Source organism: Carassius carassius, chromosome 37, assembly GCF_963082965.1.
Source record: "Carassius carassius chromosome 37, fCarCar2.1, whole genome shotgun sequence".
NCBI classification, from domain to species: Eukaryota; Metazoa; Chordata; class Actinopteri; order Cypriniformes; family Cyprinidae; genus Carassius; species Carassius carassius.
This window is the reverse complement of record NC_081791.1, coordinates 25,754,034-25,770,341: the sequence shown is the minus strand read 5'-3', so window position 1 is coordinate 25,770,341 and position 16,308 is coordinate 25,754,034.

Below are 16,308 nucleotides of genomic sequence, written 5' to 3'. Positions count from 1 at the left end.
TGATCATTCAGTTCAAGTGATTTACTAGCAAAAACCAGTTCAAAAGAGCCATTCATTTTCAAATTTCAACATGTCTTGTAATCATTTTAAAAAGCATATAGTGATGGGTGAAAGAGCTTTCGAAATACCAACTCAGTAAATCCACTGTTAGCGTATCGCAAATCATTTGATTCAGATCAGGGTTTCAGAGTGCGTATTGTGAATCATTTTATTTAGATCGGGACTTTGGAACGGGATTGTAAATCTTTTGATTCAGATCGGAACTTCGGATTGATCAGGTTCACGTGACATTTTGCGAATTGAAAGATTGAAGGCTCCAAAGTCCCGATTTGAAATGATGGTTCACAAATGAGGATTGCTAAATTTTTATTTAGCTTGACACTTCGGAGTAGGTTCCCGAATTTTTGGGACTTCAGAGCACGAAACACATGCACGATTTTTGGCTGTACCAGATGAAAGTTTGGCATCGTGATACAATCGTGGTGATTTCTGTGAGTGATCGTGGCTCATAATCGGTGGTCCTGTGTCGTACAGTGAGAGAGGTTCAAAGACAGCCGTTGTCAACGTCTTACGACCAAAGATCCTTTCAGAAAAGATCAGAGCCTACGATAATTTTCTGACAGTGACAGAAATTCAGCATGATCATCACACAGTGTGTTTGCTGCTACGACTCATTTTTACTGACCAGCCAATAAAATGCGACATGAAATCAACATGACATGGCGCTAAAACATAAAACTGCATATCTCAAGCTCTTATTCCTTCCTCTTTCACTGCTTCCTCTTTCTCCGCACACCTAACAACTACAACTGCCAAAGTTTGATTCATCATTCTCTTTTAGTTTACCACTAGCGCATGCTGATGATGTTTTATTCTTCTATAAAACAAGTGTCGTATCATATGAGTCAATAGGTGTCATCATCATCAGAGAGAGAGAGAGAGAGAGAGAGAGGGAGAGAGAGAACATTACACATGGAGCTGTTTTTTCTCTTTTTTTCTCTTCTTTTTTTTCTTTGTGGTAAAAAACATGGTTCATTTGCATAAGGGATGTGTTACTAGGTTAACAATAAATAAATAAAAGTAATACATTTACTCCATAAGAGGACACTGAGGATAAATATATAGAGATGCAGTTTTGGCTGCTTTATAGGATTAGCAGAGCTTTGGATAGTTTCTGTCACAGTGTCTGGGTTGTGTCCCTGGGTTTCCACTAGATGTCCTCCTTTCTCACGGTGTCTGTCACCTTATCACTTCCTGTTCCCTTATTTGGTCACCTTCCTCCTTGTTTAGTTAATTGATTGTTCCCCACCTGTCTCCTGTTTCCCCTTTATCCTTCTGTGTATTTATACCCGGTCTGTCTGAGTCTGTGTTACGGAGTCCTTGTTTAATGTTAATGTTATTTCATGTCCGTCAGTTCTTGGCCTTGCCTTGCCTTGCCTTGCCTTGCCTTGCCTTGCCTTGCCTTGCCTTGCCTTGCCTTGCCTTGCCTTGCCTTGCCTTGCCTTGCCTTGCCTTGCCTTGCCTACTTGTTTGGTTTATGTTTGGATGGATGTTTTGGTTTCGACTCATGCCTGGACTGTTTACCCTTTGGATTTGCCCTTTAATAAAGTCACATACCTGCACTTGGTTCTCTCTCCTGTGTTCTCTGTAACACCGATCGTGACAGAAGGACTCCGTCACTGCAAGAGCCAGCGGTATGTCGGCTTATGTCTCCTCCCCAGCCACAGTGCGGGAGAGGAGTGGAATTGAAGGAACTCGCCTGGTGGTTTTCCTGGGAACCAGAGGAGGTCGCCGAGGAGGGAGTGGTCGAGAGGATACTCAGCACCGCTCTCAACCAGGGCCGCCCTTCGTCCCGGGGCTCGTGTGGGATGGATTAGAGCCACCGTCTCACCATGGCGGACGGAGAGGAGAGAGGAAGCCCACGTCCGCCACAGTGGCGTCACTGCCCATGATGGCCGCTAGTCCAGCGCCACGAGGCAGGATGGACGCCAACACAGCACCACAACCCAAGGCGATCACGAGTCCAGCGCCACGGTGCAAGATGGCTGCCAGCTCAGCGCCAACGCCCAAGAGGGCCGCTGACTCATTCTTGGATTATTTCGCTACGCTGTTCAAGATCCTAGAGATTCCCAAGACGGTTAACGTCATGGCTGTTGAGCCAGCGCCACAGCACAAGATGGCTGCCAGCCCAGAGCCACAGCACAAGATGGCCGCCAGCCCAGCGCCACAGCACAAGATGGCCGCCAGCCCAGCGCCACAGCACAAGATGGCCGCCAGCCCAGCGCCACAGCACAAGATGGCCGCCAGCCCAGCGCCACAGCACAAGATGGCCGCCAGCTTGGAGCCACAGCACAAGATGGCCGACTCAACGCCTGAGTCTCCAGACAAGGTGTCACCGACTCGCCAACATAGAGGGCGGAGGAGGAGGAGACAGGCGTCTACCATTCCTCAAAGCCCAGAGGACGTTCCCGAGGCGGTGCCCGATGCTGTTCCGGAGACCGAGGCGGTGCCCGATGCTGTTCCGGAGGCCGAGGCGGTGCCCGATGCCGAGGCGGTGCCCGATGCTGTTCCGGAGGCCGAGGCGGTGCCCGATGCTGTTCCGGTGCCCGATGCTGTTCCGGAGGCCGAGGCTGTTCCGGAGGCCGAGGCTGTTCCGGAGGCCGAGGCTGTTCCGGAGGCCGAGGCGGTGCCCGATGCCGAGGCGGTGCACGATGCTGTTCCGGAGGCCGAGGCGGTGCCCGATGCCGTTCCGGAGGCCGAGGCGGTGCCCGATGCCGTTCCGGAGGCCGAGGCGGTGCCCGATGCCGAGGCGGTGCCCGATGCCGTTCCGGAGACCGAGGCGGTGCCCGATGCCGTTCCGGAGGCCGAGGCGGTGCCCGATGCCGTTCCGGAGGCCGAGGCGGTGCCCGATGCCGTTCCGGAGGCCGAGGCGGTGCCCGATGCCGTTCCGGAGGCCGAGGCGGTGCCCGATGCCGTTCTGGAGGCCGAGGCGGTGCCCGATGCCGAGGCGGTGCCCGATGCTGTTCCGGAGACCGAGGCGGTGCCCGATGCCGAGGCGGTGCCCGATGCCGTTCCGGAGGCCGAGGCGGTGCCCGATGCCGAGGCGGTGCCCGATGCTGTTCCGGAGGCCGAGGCGGTGCCCGATGCCGAGGCGGTGCCCGATGCTGTTCCGGAGACCGAGGCGGTGCCCGATGCCGAGGCGGTGCCCGATGCCGTTCCGGAGGCCGAGGCGGTGCCCGATGCCGTTCCGGAGGCCGAGGCGGTGCCCGATGCCGTTCCGGAGGCCGAGGCGGTGCCCGATGCCGTTCCGGAGGCCGAGGCGGTGCCCGATGCCGTTCCGGAGGCCGAGGCGGTGCCCGATGCCGAGGTGGAGGCCGTTCCCGATGCGGTGTCCGATGCCGAGGTGGAGGCCGTTCCCGATGCGGTGTCCGAGGCCGCTCCTGATGCGGTGCCCGAGACTGCTCCCGATGCCGTGACCGAGGCAGTGCCCGAGTCCGTTCCAGATGCCGTGACCGAGGCAGTGCCCGAGTCCGTTCCAGAGGCGGTGCCCGAAGCCGAGGCGTCTCAAGTCTCCACAGGCAGTCCAGAGTCGAGTCAGGTTCCAGTTGACCCTCCAGAGGCGAGTCAGGGGCCAGTGAACTCTCCAGAGTCGAGTCAGGTGCCAGTGACCTCTCCAGAGTCAGGGCTAGTCACCGCTGATCCTCCGGAGTCAGGGCTAGTCACCGCTGATCCTCCGGAGTCAGGGCCAGTCACCGCTGGTCCTCCGGAGTCAGGGCCAGTCACCGCTGGTCCTCCGGAGTCAGGGCCAGTCACCGATGACCTTCCAGAGTCAGGGCCAGTCACTGATGACCTTCCAGAGTCAGGGCCAGTCACCGATGACCTTCCAGAGTCAGGGCCAGTCACCGTTGAACTTTCAGAGTCAAGTCACTGGGTGGTCTGCTGCTCCGCCCTGTTGGACTCCGGCATCGACCACAGGGGCGTGGTGGTCATCTGCTCCACCCTGGAGGACTCTGGCCTTGATCACAAGGGTGTGGTGGTCTTCTGCTCCGCCCTGGGGGGCTTCCGCTCTGACCACATGGACGTGGTGGTCTTCTGCTCCGCCCTGGGGGGCTTCCGCTCTGACCACACGGACGTGGTGGTCTTCCGTTCCGCCCTGGGGGGTGTTTGCCCTGACCACACGGACGTGGTGGTCTTCTGCTCCGCCCTGGGGGGCTTCCGCTCCGACCACACGGACATGGTGGTCTTCTGCTCCGCCCTGGGGGGCTTCATGTTGTTTTTTCCTTTTGTTTTTGTGTTAATGTCTGTCCCTGTCCCTTTCTGTTAGTCTGGCCCTCCGTCTTTCCCCCTGAACCTCCTCCGGTCCTCCTCCCTCCTGTTCTTTCTGTGTTGTGTTTCATTCTGGTGCCTGTTCCCCATGTTTTTCTTTTCTGTCCCTCCCCCTGAGCCTCCACCTGTCCGCCTCCCTCCTGGTCTGTTTTGTGTCTGTCGTGGAGCGTCTGGGAGCCGCTCCGTAGAGGGGGGGTTCTGTCACAGTGTCTGGGTTGTGTCCCTGGGTTTCCACTAGATGTCCTCCTTTCTCAGGGTGTCTGTCACCTTATCACTTACTGTTCCCTTATTTGGTCACCTTCCTCCTTGTTTAGTTAATTGATTGTTCCCCACCTGTCTCCTGTTTCCCCTTTATCCTTCTGTGTATTTATACCCGGTCTGTCTGAGTCTGTGTTACGGAGTCCTTGTTTAATGTTAATGTTATTTCATGTCCGTCAGTTCTTGCCCTTGCCTTGCCTTGCCTTGCCTTGCCTTCTTGTTTGGTTTGTGTTTGGATGGATGTTTTTGTTTTCGACTCATGCCTGGACTGTTTACCCTTTGGATTTGCCCTTTAATAAAGTCACATACCTGCACTTGGTTCTCTCTCCTGTGTTCTCTGTAACACCGATCGTGACAGTTTCCATATAAACTTTGATTCAAGAAAAGAGAGGTTTAGAGCCAGATTTTTGTTTATGTATGTCACATTTAACTAGCAGGAAACACTCGTTTATGTCAAATTTGTGGACATTTTATTTACTTTGTCAAAGAAGCATTTAATTGATTAAACTCACTATTAACTCTACAATAGAAATATATGTAAAGAAATATTCCTCTTATTCATTACTTGATTATTTGATATTTTATTTGATATAAAAACTTGTTGGTGAAATTCATTGTTCTATCATATAAATGTATAAAATAAAGAAATATTCCTTTTCATATATATTTTTTTTATTATTATTTTAATTTGGTTTGAATTATAAAAGCTCTTTGGTAAAGTTCCTCGCTCTACCACAAGGTGTCTCTACTCCTGTTGTTCTCAACTGGTTTTGCTCCACGTCCAAGATTTTACATTAGAGATGTTTTCCAAGTTTTTTTTTATTATTATTTTATTATTATTGTTATTATTATTATTATTATTAATTATCTCACAGCTCCATGTGTAAGGCTCTATGACTCCTTCATCAACACCAAACCAGAAATATGTTATGTTAGATATTATTTATCTTTAAAACGTTAATATATATATTGAGAGAGAGAGAAAGAGAATGTATGTGGCTTAAACTCCCCAAGCAGCACATATACTCTGCTACAAGTTTCATCCACATTACATACGTCATATAGCTTTGTTTGCTTTCCTTAAAAAGGAACTGAAACAAAGCTAAATAAAACTTTCCACCTACCCTCTTCAACCATTTCATGTTTTTATTTTATTGTATTAGATCTGTATTATTTTTTACACTATTTGGTCATTATTATTTGCATGATTATAACAGTGGAGACATATTTGGTAACTTAATTACCTTTCTAATTTGGTACCACATTTAGATAAAGTTATTAAAGATTAAATTATTTCTGGGAATCTCTTTATAAGGCAGGGGAGCTAAAAAAAAGCAAAGCAGAAAGAGAAGAATGAACGTCACAGTGTTCTATCGCTTACCAGAAGGGAGTGTCTGCTTGAACAATGCCTGGAAAAGAATCCTGCCAATGCATTAAAACTCTGCAATTCGCTGCCCAGTAATACTGACGAAAGTTAGGCAAACCAAAACCCCCTAAATGCTTAAGTTTATGCAAATGACTTTCGTATATATGAGCACTTTTAAAAACTCCATGTAAAAGGCATAATAATAGATTCAAGAGTTTTAAAGAGTGGTTTGGGTATGAAGGGTACATTTTGAAAAAGATATAAGTATCTCGGAAGGCTCATTATTTTAACGGCATAGATGCGGGAACAAAGGCCTCCTGTAGTGATTCGCTAACCATATAGCGATTATTCAAAATGTAATAATCCCTTAAATCTAGCTTTCTCCGGGGGAATGACATTCGAGGTCAGCTTTGTGCATGCGCCACTCAGAAGTGACGAATGAGGAAATGCAGCAGAGAGATCAAAACAAAACAACGGTCACTAATTAGAAGTACAAAACAAGGATTTGTAAAAAAAAATGTCGGAGGATTTCTGTATAAGCCAAGGGGAGACTGGTTTTCCTTTGCTAATGTAAGGAAACTTTGCTTCCTTTGCTCCTGTTAACAAACGTTGGATTTCAAGAGACTCACCGGCGCATGTACAACGCTGACATCTTAGGTCGTGTACAACTTTTGGTGCAAGCTAGATCAAAGTGATTATTATGTGTTGAATATGGGTATATTTCTTACAAAAACGTATCGAGTTGCTACAGGAGGCTTTTGTTCACTCCCCCTGGAGCCATGTAAGACACTTTTTTATGTAAGGGCACTTTTTATTTCATGTCTTTTGGACTGATGCAATGCAACACCCGCTGACTGCAATGATAGAGCTTGAAAGATCAACGACAATTTTTAATATAACTCTGACTGGATTTGTCTGTATGCAGAAAGTCATATACACCTAGGATGCCTCAGGGGGGAGTAAAACACAGACTAATTGTCATTTTTGGGTGAACCCTTTAAGAAGAGCAATTTGACGAGAAGAGTAATTAGGTAAAAAGTAAAAGTAATTAGGGGCATAGAGATTTTAAAAAGTCAAGTGTTTGGAGGCAATCAAACCAGTGACAAGAACATAACTACCATTTGGGTGTATTTATGTTTAAACAGAAATTAATTACGAAACTATATTGCAACACCTCTGGCCCTACACGAAAAAGTGGATTGGGAAATCCAATTGCATTTCATACGATACTGTTCACCATGTTTAATGTGAGACTCTTGTAGGAAAATTATGTTTATGTCTATATGAAAACACAAAAAGTCTTTTTGAGTTCTGTAACTCGTGAAGTAACTTCAGACAGCTTGGCCAACATCTGAGACAGCGTAGATTCCAAAGAATACAAATTTTCATTGGTTTATTGGTTTGATGGTCTCCATAATGTCAGCAAGATTAACAGGGTCTGTGGAGCTGACAAACTGACAGACAGACGCCTTGTTCACCTGCACCTTCTTTGATTTTGGTAAAGGATGGTAATGAGCAAACTTTAACTAAGGTATAAATAAGGTATTATCAAGGGAAATGAAGAGCACAGAAAAACAGGTCTACTCCATGTGGTACTCATTAGCGCCCCCTAATCATTATTATTTGCATTTTTTTTTGCTCTTGTCTGAGACGCACCACTGATCTGTGAGCGCCACATCCTGTTTAATTACTTTCTTGTACAGGCAGATCCTTTCACTTTACATATTTTTCATTTCTCAGAGTCCATCACTGGGGAAATTGTATTCTTCCTTTTGAGCAAACAGGAAGTTATTTTCAAAGGTGTTTTCCCGTATTCTATCAGCTGGTGTATGTAGGGGAGTTGATTCCACCCTCACTAGAAAACAAACTTGTTGAAAAGTCACAGTCAGCAAGATGAGGCGTGAAGCGCGAGTGAAGCTGAAAGCTGTCTGTGTCAAGCTCACATCATGACAAGATGCATGTTTCCATTTCAAAAGCTCCAAGATTTTCACCCTCACTGCAGCATTTGAAGGACAAAAGAGTTCTAACCTGACTGAGTTCGGCACACCCATTCATTTCGGTTTATTGGTAAAAACCCACCACCTTCAAAACCACTTATGCAGAAGACACAAATAGTTAACCTTGGTGTTATAAAAAATGAAAGCTAGAATGCTTGCTTTACGTAAGCTGATTTGTAGAGATTAGATTTATTAGTAAATATGATCTAACGTTTGCTAGTCTTTTTCTTCAGCCCCACACCCAACCAAACACTGACCAACAGACAAATTAAATTTAAAATTGTTCAATAAATTATTTTAAGTATGTAATAATTTATTATAGACCATTTAAAAAAAAAACTTCCTAAATATTAAATCAAATATATCTTTAAATGTGTTTATTTATTAAATAAATAAATGGAAAACAAAGACATTATTATAAATCAAAACAAACACACAAAAGAAAGAAATAAATAACAAGTACAGCAGAAAGTAGTTAATATTTAATGTAATTTATTTATCATTTAAACAGTGGTTTAAACAATTAAAATCAGTCATGATACCACCACCGCAAAAAAAAAAAATTATAATTAAAGATTACAAATTACAAAATAATTTAGCTATAAAAGTATTTAATTATAAAAAATATATAATTAGAGCTATATTATATTATATTATATTACATTACATTACATTATATTATATTATATTATATTATATTATATTATATTATATTATATTATATTATATTATATTATATTATATTATATTATATTATATTATATTATATTATATTATATTATATTATATTATTTAATTTTTACTATTTATTTGTCATTTAAATAATGGTTTAAAGTGAACAATTAAAATCAATTATGATAGCACCATCGCAAAAACAATAAAGATAACAACTGTGTATTAAATAGCCATAGTAATTAGAGCTGGATTTAATTTGATTTTATAATATCATATATTAAGTATACTTTAAATATTTATTTGTTATTTAAACGATAACAACTTTGCATTAACAATTATATAGCTATAAAATAATAGAATTAGGGCTAGAACTTTTTTATAATTTTATTAATATAATATCATAAAGTTTTTCACATTTATTTTACTTTTTACTATTTATTTATCGTTTAGACAATGTTTTAAATGCTTAAAATCTACGTTGAAATGTTTATGACATTCTCATCCTTGCTTCAACGTATTCTCCATTTTACATGTGAAAAGTCTTGTAGACATCATTCATATCTTTTTAGACAATCTTTGCATTAATGGGAGAAACACTTGTGTAGAGCTGACTCCTGACAGTGAGCAGTGGAGGCAGAACAATGAAGTCAGCTGCTCCTGACCCATCGAGACAAAACCAGGCTTCAGCAAACACGTGTGCTGTCTGCTCAACACACACACACACACACACACACACACAATACATACTCTTAAAGAATTCTGTTAACTTAGCTCTGCTGTTATGTGTTTATAGAACTTTCTTTATGTATATATATATATATATATATATATATATATATATATATATATATATATATATATATAATTCCCAATAAATAAATATTTTCTAAAAATATGTTTCAATAAATTGTAATATTATAATAATAATTATAATATTCTCTACCGATTTTTTATTATTATCTTTGTTATTATTTGTATTATTATTCAAAATAAAAATAAGAAATGTTGCTGAGAAATACATATATTTTATTTATTAGTTTTATAGTTTATTTCTATACATATTCATATTTTTTTACATTTTAGTTTGTCATGTTTTATTTTAGTTAATGTTAAATTTATTTGAAGTAAAGACAAAGTCTGATATGGTTTTAGTTAACTACTATTTATAATTTATAAATCTGGTGCATTTTAAATGAACGCTTGTTTACGTCACTCTTTTTATCTAAAGTTGTTAATGTGTCACCCTAATCAGTGAGTAGTTTGTATTTCTCCAAATGCTGTGATGGTGCTTTCTGCCCCACTTTTCTCCATCATTATTGGCTGAGCAGCCATTTGGCTTGATATTATCCTCAGGGGACCAACACAACCCCCTCCCAGCTAACGCTCGGGACACTGCCATTTATTACCCCTGCAAAACTAGCTTATTAGGAAATGAAACTAACAGGGAAACCTGACAAACATTATCTAGTTAGACTGGATGGCCAAGATCAAGTTGTAAACTCATGTAGATCAGGTGGATCCTGGTGGTGTGTTTTTGAATGAACTCCTCAGAAAGACTAATCTGAGCGGCACAAACATTGTCATTGATTCTGAACGGCATCACAGAACCATGATCCAGATCTGCTGAACCGCAAAACAGATCATTCAGAGGAGATAGGAATCAGATTGTAATAGTTGACTCAAATTAAAACCATTAAAAAAAATTAGTTTTACCTGAAATGAACAATAACTGAAATAAAACATAAAGTTCTAAAATAATATGTAAATAAACTATACAACTAAATCAAATAAAAAATTTGAAATTTAAAAACTTAAATTTAATTAAAAATAAAAAATTAAAGTGAAATTATATATATATATATATATATATATATAATTATAAAATGATTAAACTAAATAAATTATAAAACGAATAAATGAAAGTTAATACAAATATAAACATTTAAACATAAAAATAAAAATAGCAAAAACACACGACAAAAATACTAAAACTTGAACTAAAATTAAAGAAAAACATACAAATTAAAAGAAATATTAATCAAAACTAATAGTATGTCAACGATACTAAAATAACATTGACAAAAAAAATGTTAACTGAAATAAAATTAAAATATGAAATAATAACAAAATATAAAATACAATTATTTCAGCTATTGTTGGCAAGGCAGAATTTCTCCTCTTTGTTTAGTTTAACTTGAAGGACTAAAATACTGTATCTAAAACTAACTAGAAAAATTTTAATTAATTTAAAAACAATGTATTCTATATTATATGAAAGACAAAACTCTAACTGTAAGGAAGGAACTGAAATGATCATTAACGGGTTGTTATTCCTGTAAAGCCGCTTGGGAACAATCTACACTGTATAAAGTGCTCCACAAATAAAGGTGAATTTACTAAAAATCTGAAAAACGAAACTCTTAACCGAAACTCTATCAATGATTCTAAAATATGACTGATAATAATGTTGTGTATAAAATCTTTTTAACACCACAACTTCATTCTCCCCTCTGGATCTAAAAAGGTCTTTTACAGGGGTTGATCACCGCAGACATAATAATGCCGTTCCTGATTCCTGCTGCCCCCAAAGCCTTTGTGATGTCAGAACAAAAGGAAGTGAGCGGGAGGCCTCTGAGTCACATGTGCTGCCTTTGATTAACATTCGACACTGCTGTGTGTGACACACTCAGGATGCAGCAAGAATAACCCAGGTGCTTTTAATATCTTCGCTTTACCTATGTAAACAGATGAATACAGTCAATTAAGTCATATTAATGATTAATTCGATTAAGGTAGCAGCAGTGGATTGAAATGTTATCTTTATGTCAATATTTACGCTTGGTGAACATGTCCGCAGTGAATTTTGAAGGTATGTTATAGAAAAAGAGATGACATCTCTGTTAATCTCAACCTCACGGTCTATGTGACCAATATGACACAACGCTGAGATAATGTGAATCATCGTATATGAGTCAGTCATTATCACCAAAATAAACCCATACAAGACTGACTCTTTGTAATAATGTGAAAATGGTCTTTTGTGCTATCATTTATATATAAAGGTGGTGCAATAAAGTAACATCATAGTTAACAATTACTCATTTACACACACACACACACAGGGATGGGCAGTATTTCAAATACATGTATTTGAAATACAAAATACTATTTTGTATTTAAATACCTTTGAAAAAAATCTGATATATTTTGTATTTAAACATTTGTATCTTTACATTTTCAAAATAATGTATCAACCTACTTACTAGACTGCTAATTTCCTGCAGGGATGGGCAGTATTTGAAATACGTGTATTTGAAATACTATTTTGTATTTAAATACCTTTGGGGAAAAAAAGTCAAATGTATTTTTTATTTAAATATTTTTATATACTTTATATATTTTTGTATACTTGTTGATACAGGCAATCAGCAGTGTATTTTGAGACTACAAAAATATTAAGATGCCCACACATATATATATATATATATATATATATATATATATATATATATACATGTGTGTGTGTGTGTGTGTGTGTGTGTGTGTGTGTGTGTGTGTGTGTGTGTGTGTGTGTGTGATGTAGCCTATAACATATTATTTATAGGCAATAGTTTGACAGATTTTTTCACTACATGATTCAGTCTAATACAAACAGTCTAAACAAAGCCACAGCACTGTTTTGCCTCTATGAAAAACATGTCAATGTTTCGTTCCTGAATTAATCAACCATTTTAATGTTTCAATTGCAATGACTCACTTATTAACAGTGACTCACTTCCACCTACTGGTGGTTTAATTTCACACACACACACACACACACACACACACACACACACACACACACACACACACACACACACACATACACACACACACACACACACACACACATACACACACATATATATATATTTTATAATATATATTTAAATATCAGCATTCAACGTTTTAGGATTAAAATGCCAAAACATTATTTATACATTTGTAACTGCAGGTTAAATACATTCATGTCCTGCATTGTGTAAATGCATCTAAATGGCACTTCAGACGCAGCTTCTGTGTTTCCTCTGCATTGCATGAATTTTGTTGATAATGATTGTATTTGTTTGGCAACAGCCCCAAATGTCTTATTATTCTAATTTACTTTATTTGATTAAATTTAAGAATAGAGGGAAAAGATTCATTTCTGTCACTGCTGTGAGCGCAACACACTCAGGGAAATATCGTCTGATTATCAAACATTATCGATAAAATCTCAGAATATATATATATTGATATTTTTCATCATCGTTTTTTTCGGTGTGTGAATGAGTGTGTGAATGGGTGAATGTGAGGCAATTGTAAAGCGCTTTGGATGGCCATGTGGTCTGTTGAAAGCGATATATAAATGCAGTCCATTTACCATTTACCATTTATCGTACACCCCTTGGCTCGATATTTAATTCTTCTTTGCTTAGTGATTGTTTGGTAAACCTAATTCACAGATCATAATAAAATAATCTTTTATCTTATAACTAGGTTTTCTCAATGATAACGATGACAAAACAAACAATTTGCATCATATGTATTGAACGTTTTGTATTGTTTTATTTAATAAACTGGTTAGGGTGACCCCCGAGAGCTTTGACACAATTCAAACACTGGGGGGTTGAGGGGTGTATTATCCCCCTGTCCCCCCACAAGCTATGCCCCTGCTTGGAATGACATCATTTAGTGTGTAAGCTACTAAACATTTCAACAAAAAGCGCTCCTTGAGGTCTTTGGGCAGTTATATTATCAGAGACTGATGTGGATTTGTTGACTGTGTGGCCTGCTGTCAGCTGTGAGCCGCAACTGAGAGCCTCTCTCTCAGAGAAATGACTGCGATAGCCCATCCGTCTGTAAACCAGCATTCAGAGCACAGATGAATGGGAAGCACACAACACAGCACTGCCTAGACAATCTTCAATGGATTTACTGTAGCTACAAAAGAATGGGAGGTTTGACTTTGGATACTGAAATTAATAGTTCTTACCAAAGAAATCCTTTATGACACTATACGAAGGTTTGTATAATCAATGGCTCATTATAATGAGCAAAACTCCATATATATACCGCAAAACATCACAGTTGTTCCTTTATTGAAACATCAAACCAGTGAGGCTCTCTTAATAAAATAACTTTTAAATCCTTTCACAAGAACAATCCACAAGCACAGGGCCTTACGGATATTCCTAAAAGCTACATCTTCCTTTCCATGTGGGTTGGGTGTGGAAATGTTGGGGATGGGGATTGCTGATGCTTCATTTACATGCAGAATATTAAACTTAAAGACAAGAAGAGTTGAACTGATGCAGAAAGGCATCCAGCCTTCCATATTAAATGTACAGAATCTCTATAAAAGTTGTTGCATTGCCTTAAGTTGAAAGCACCTTTCATGTCTTGAAGGTCAGATTTTTTTATGCCAACACAAAGGCTACGACAAACGCGTGAAGTCTTTGTATTTGAGTAATTTCAATAACAAAGTTTCCCCAACTGGATGATTGCACAACTTAACAGTTGTGAGCTTTTTCGCCTGAGGGTGTTCAAAGTACTTCTCACTTCTGAAGAAGCATTACATCCCGACTACTCTCCTGTTCCAGTTACAATCAACATGGTCTCTGTGTCACAACAAATGCATGCTCTATTAGCATTAAGCATTAAGAGTCATAACAATTATTATGTTTAGAACACAAATATAAATGTTATTTCCTTGTATGATTGTACTACAAAATTTTTATATGTCAAAGTTCATGCAACCCACAAGTTTTACTTGCTTATTTGAATACAGATGCATTATGGTGCTTTTCTTTCACAGTTGCTTGAATAATTAGATCTTTAGTTTTAAGCATGCTTTATAATTCTGGATTTTAGCTTTTAAAGTAACAGTAACATACCCTGTTCTATGGTCTTTACATTTATGTGTTTTCTTGTGTGTGTCTCTTTCCCTCCCCCACCCTACATGAAAAGTGTATGTGTGTGTGTGTTGAGGGAAGCAGTGTAGGGGACGTGATAGGTATCTACTCTCTCAAATAACAGCCAAATTTCCTGCAGTTTCAAGCACTTGCAGATGATTCAATGCTTATCTGTGTTTGCGTAAGAAATAATGCCTGGAAAGGTTAAGGGAGGAGAGAAAGCAACTTCGCCCACTTCTATTCTGCACAGTAACAGCTAAATGCAAAAACTGGAATTTTAAATACAAGTTTTTAGGAAGATGCCATCATGAGATGGGGCTATATATGTGAACTGGAATAAATAGGTCACATGTTTGCCCTCATTCGGTACAAAGGCTGCAGGACAAAAAGCATTGTTTTTTTAATGTGAAAGATTTCCTGTCAAATCACACCAGTTTTAAGTATATTTAGGCTAACAGAGAGTTTTAGAATCAATAAAATACTACCTTAGCAAAACAGAGTTCATAATTTATCATATATATATATATATATATATTTTTTTTTTTTTTAAGCTGAAAACACCTATTAACTTATGTGAACTTTAAATTATTGGTAGTTGTGTCGTTGTTTGAATATAAAATAAACATGATATTTCATAAAACGTGTGTTTTGTAACTTTTTTGTAAACATATTTAGTCTATTCTTCACTTCGCCTACATACGGGTACCAGCTGCGGGTCGTGGTTTATGAAGGGACATTTGTTTACAATGCGGGCTCATGACTGGTAAATACTTAACTTCCTTTTCATTACTACTGACGGAAGCTATCCTCGCGTCAGAGTCTGTGCATAACTCTCATACCCCAGATCATAATAAGCTAAGCAACAACCGTAAACCACAATTCCACTGTAAAAATCTAGATGAAGAATAGTTAAGAAGGTCATGTGATCAGAGGTGCGCGAGTCGCGACGCTCCATAGAACGCTGTGGGTTGCGTGAACAGTTCTTTTGAACAGTTCGTCGAAGCAATTCAGTGATTCTTTTGCGTGAGGACGTTATTGCGTCACCACGTGGTCCCCAGGCAGCGTGGCATACTGCATGCTCTTGACCATTTCAATAAAGCCACATTTTTGTTTAGTAAATGTATTATTTAGTTTAATGCTTACCAGAACAGTTTGGTTGAGCCAACATTCAGTTCATATAAACAATTCATTCAGAGCCTATACTTAATAATATATACTTAATACTCATGCAATCATATTTCACAACTCCTCCAGGGTAACTTTTGCTGTTATAAACTTCCAGTGCATTTTATTTTAAACACTTTTGCTATTTTGATATTGGTGTTTTTATTAACATTTGTGTTCATTACGTGTCGAACAAAGTAACAAAAGTAATTATTGTGATGAGTTAAGTAACCGCTGGGATTGATTCTTAAGTGTTTTGATTCACTAAAAAGGAACGGGATCACGATTCACTTGTTCATGGGAATCAAACTAGCTTTATATATTTGATTCACTAAAACGAGTGATTCATTTGATAATAACACTACAGCTCGGGCTGTGTTTTTGATTCTTTATTCATCATATGTGTCTTCTTAAGACGTAAATGTATTACTTTGTTGTTATCTAACATGGCTGGTTGCATGTGCCTTTTCTTCCCCTTTGATTTTTTTGTTCCCTGTTTCAATAAAAAAGGTAAAAAAAAAAAAAAAGTTTCGCGAACCAGTTCAAATGATTCGTTGCAAAGATCCGACTCATCTGTGCGTTAACGAAT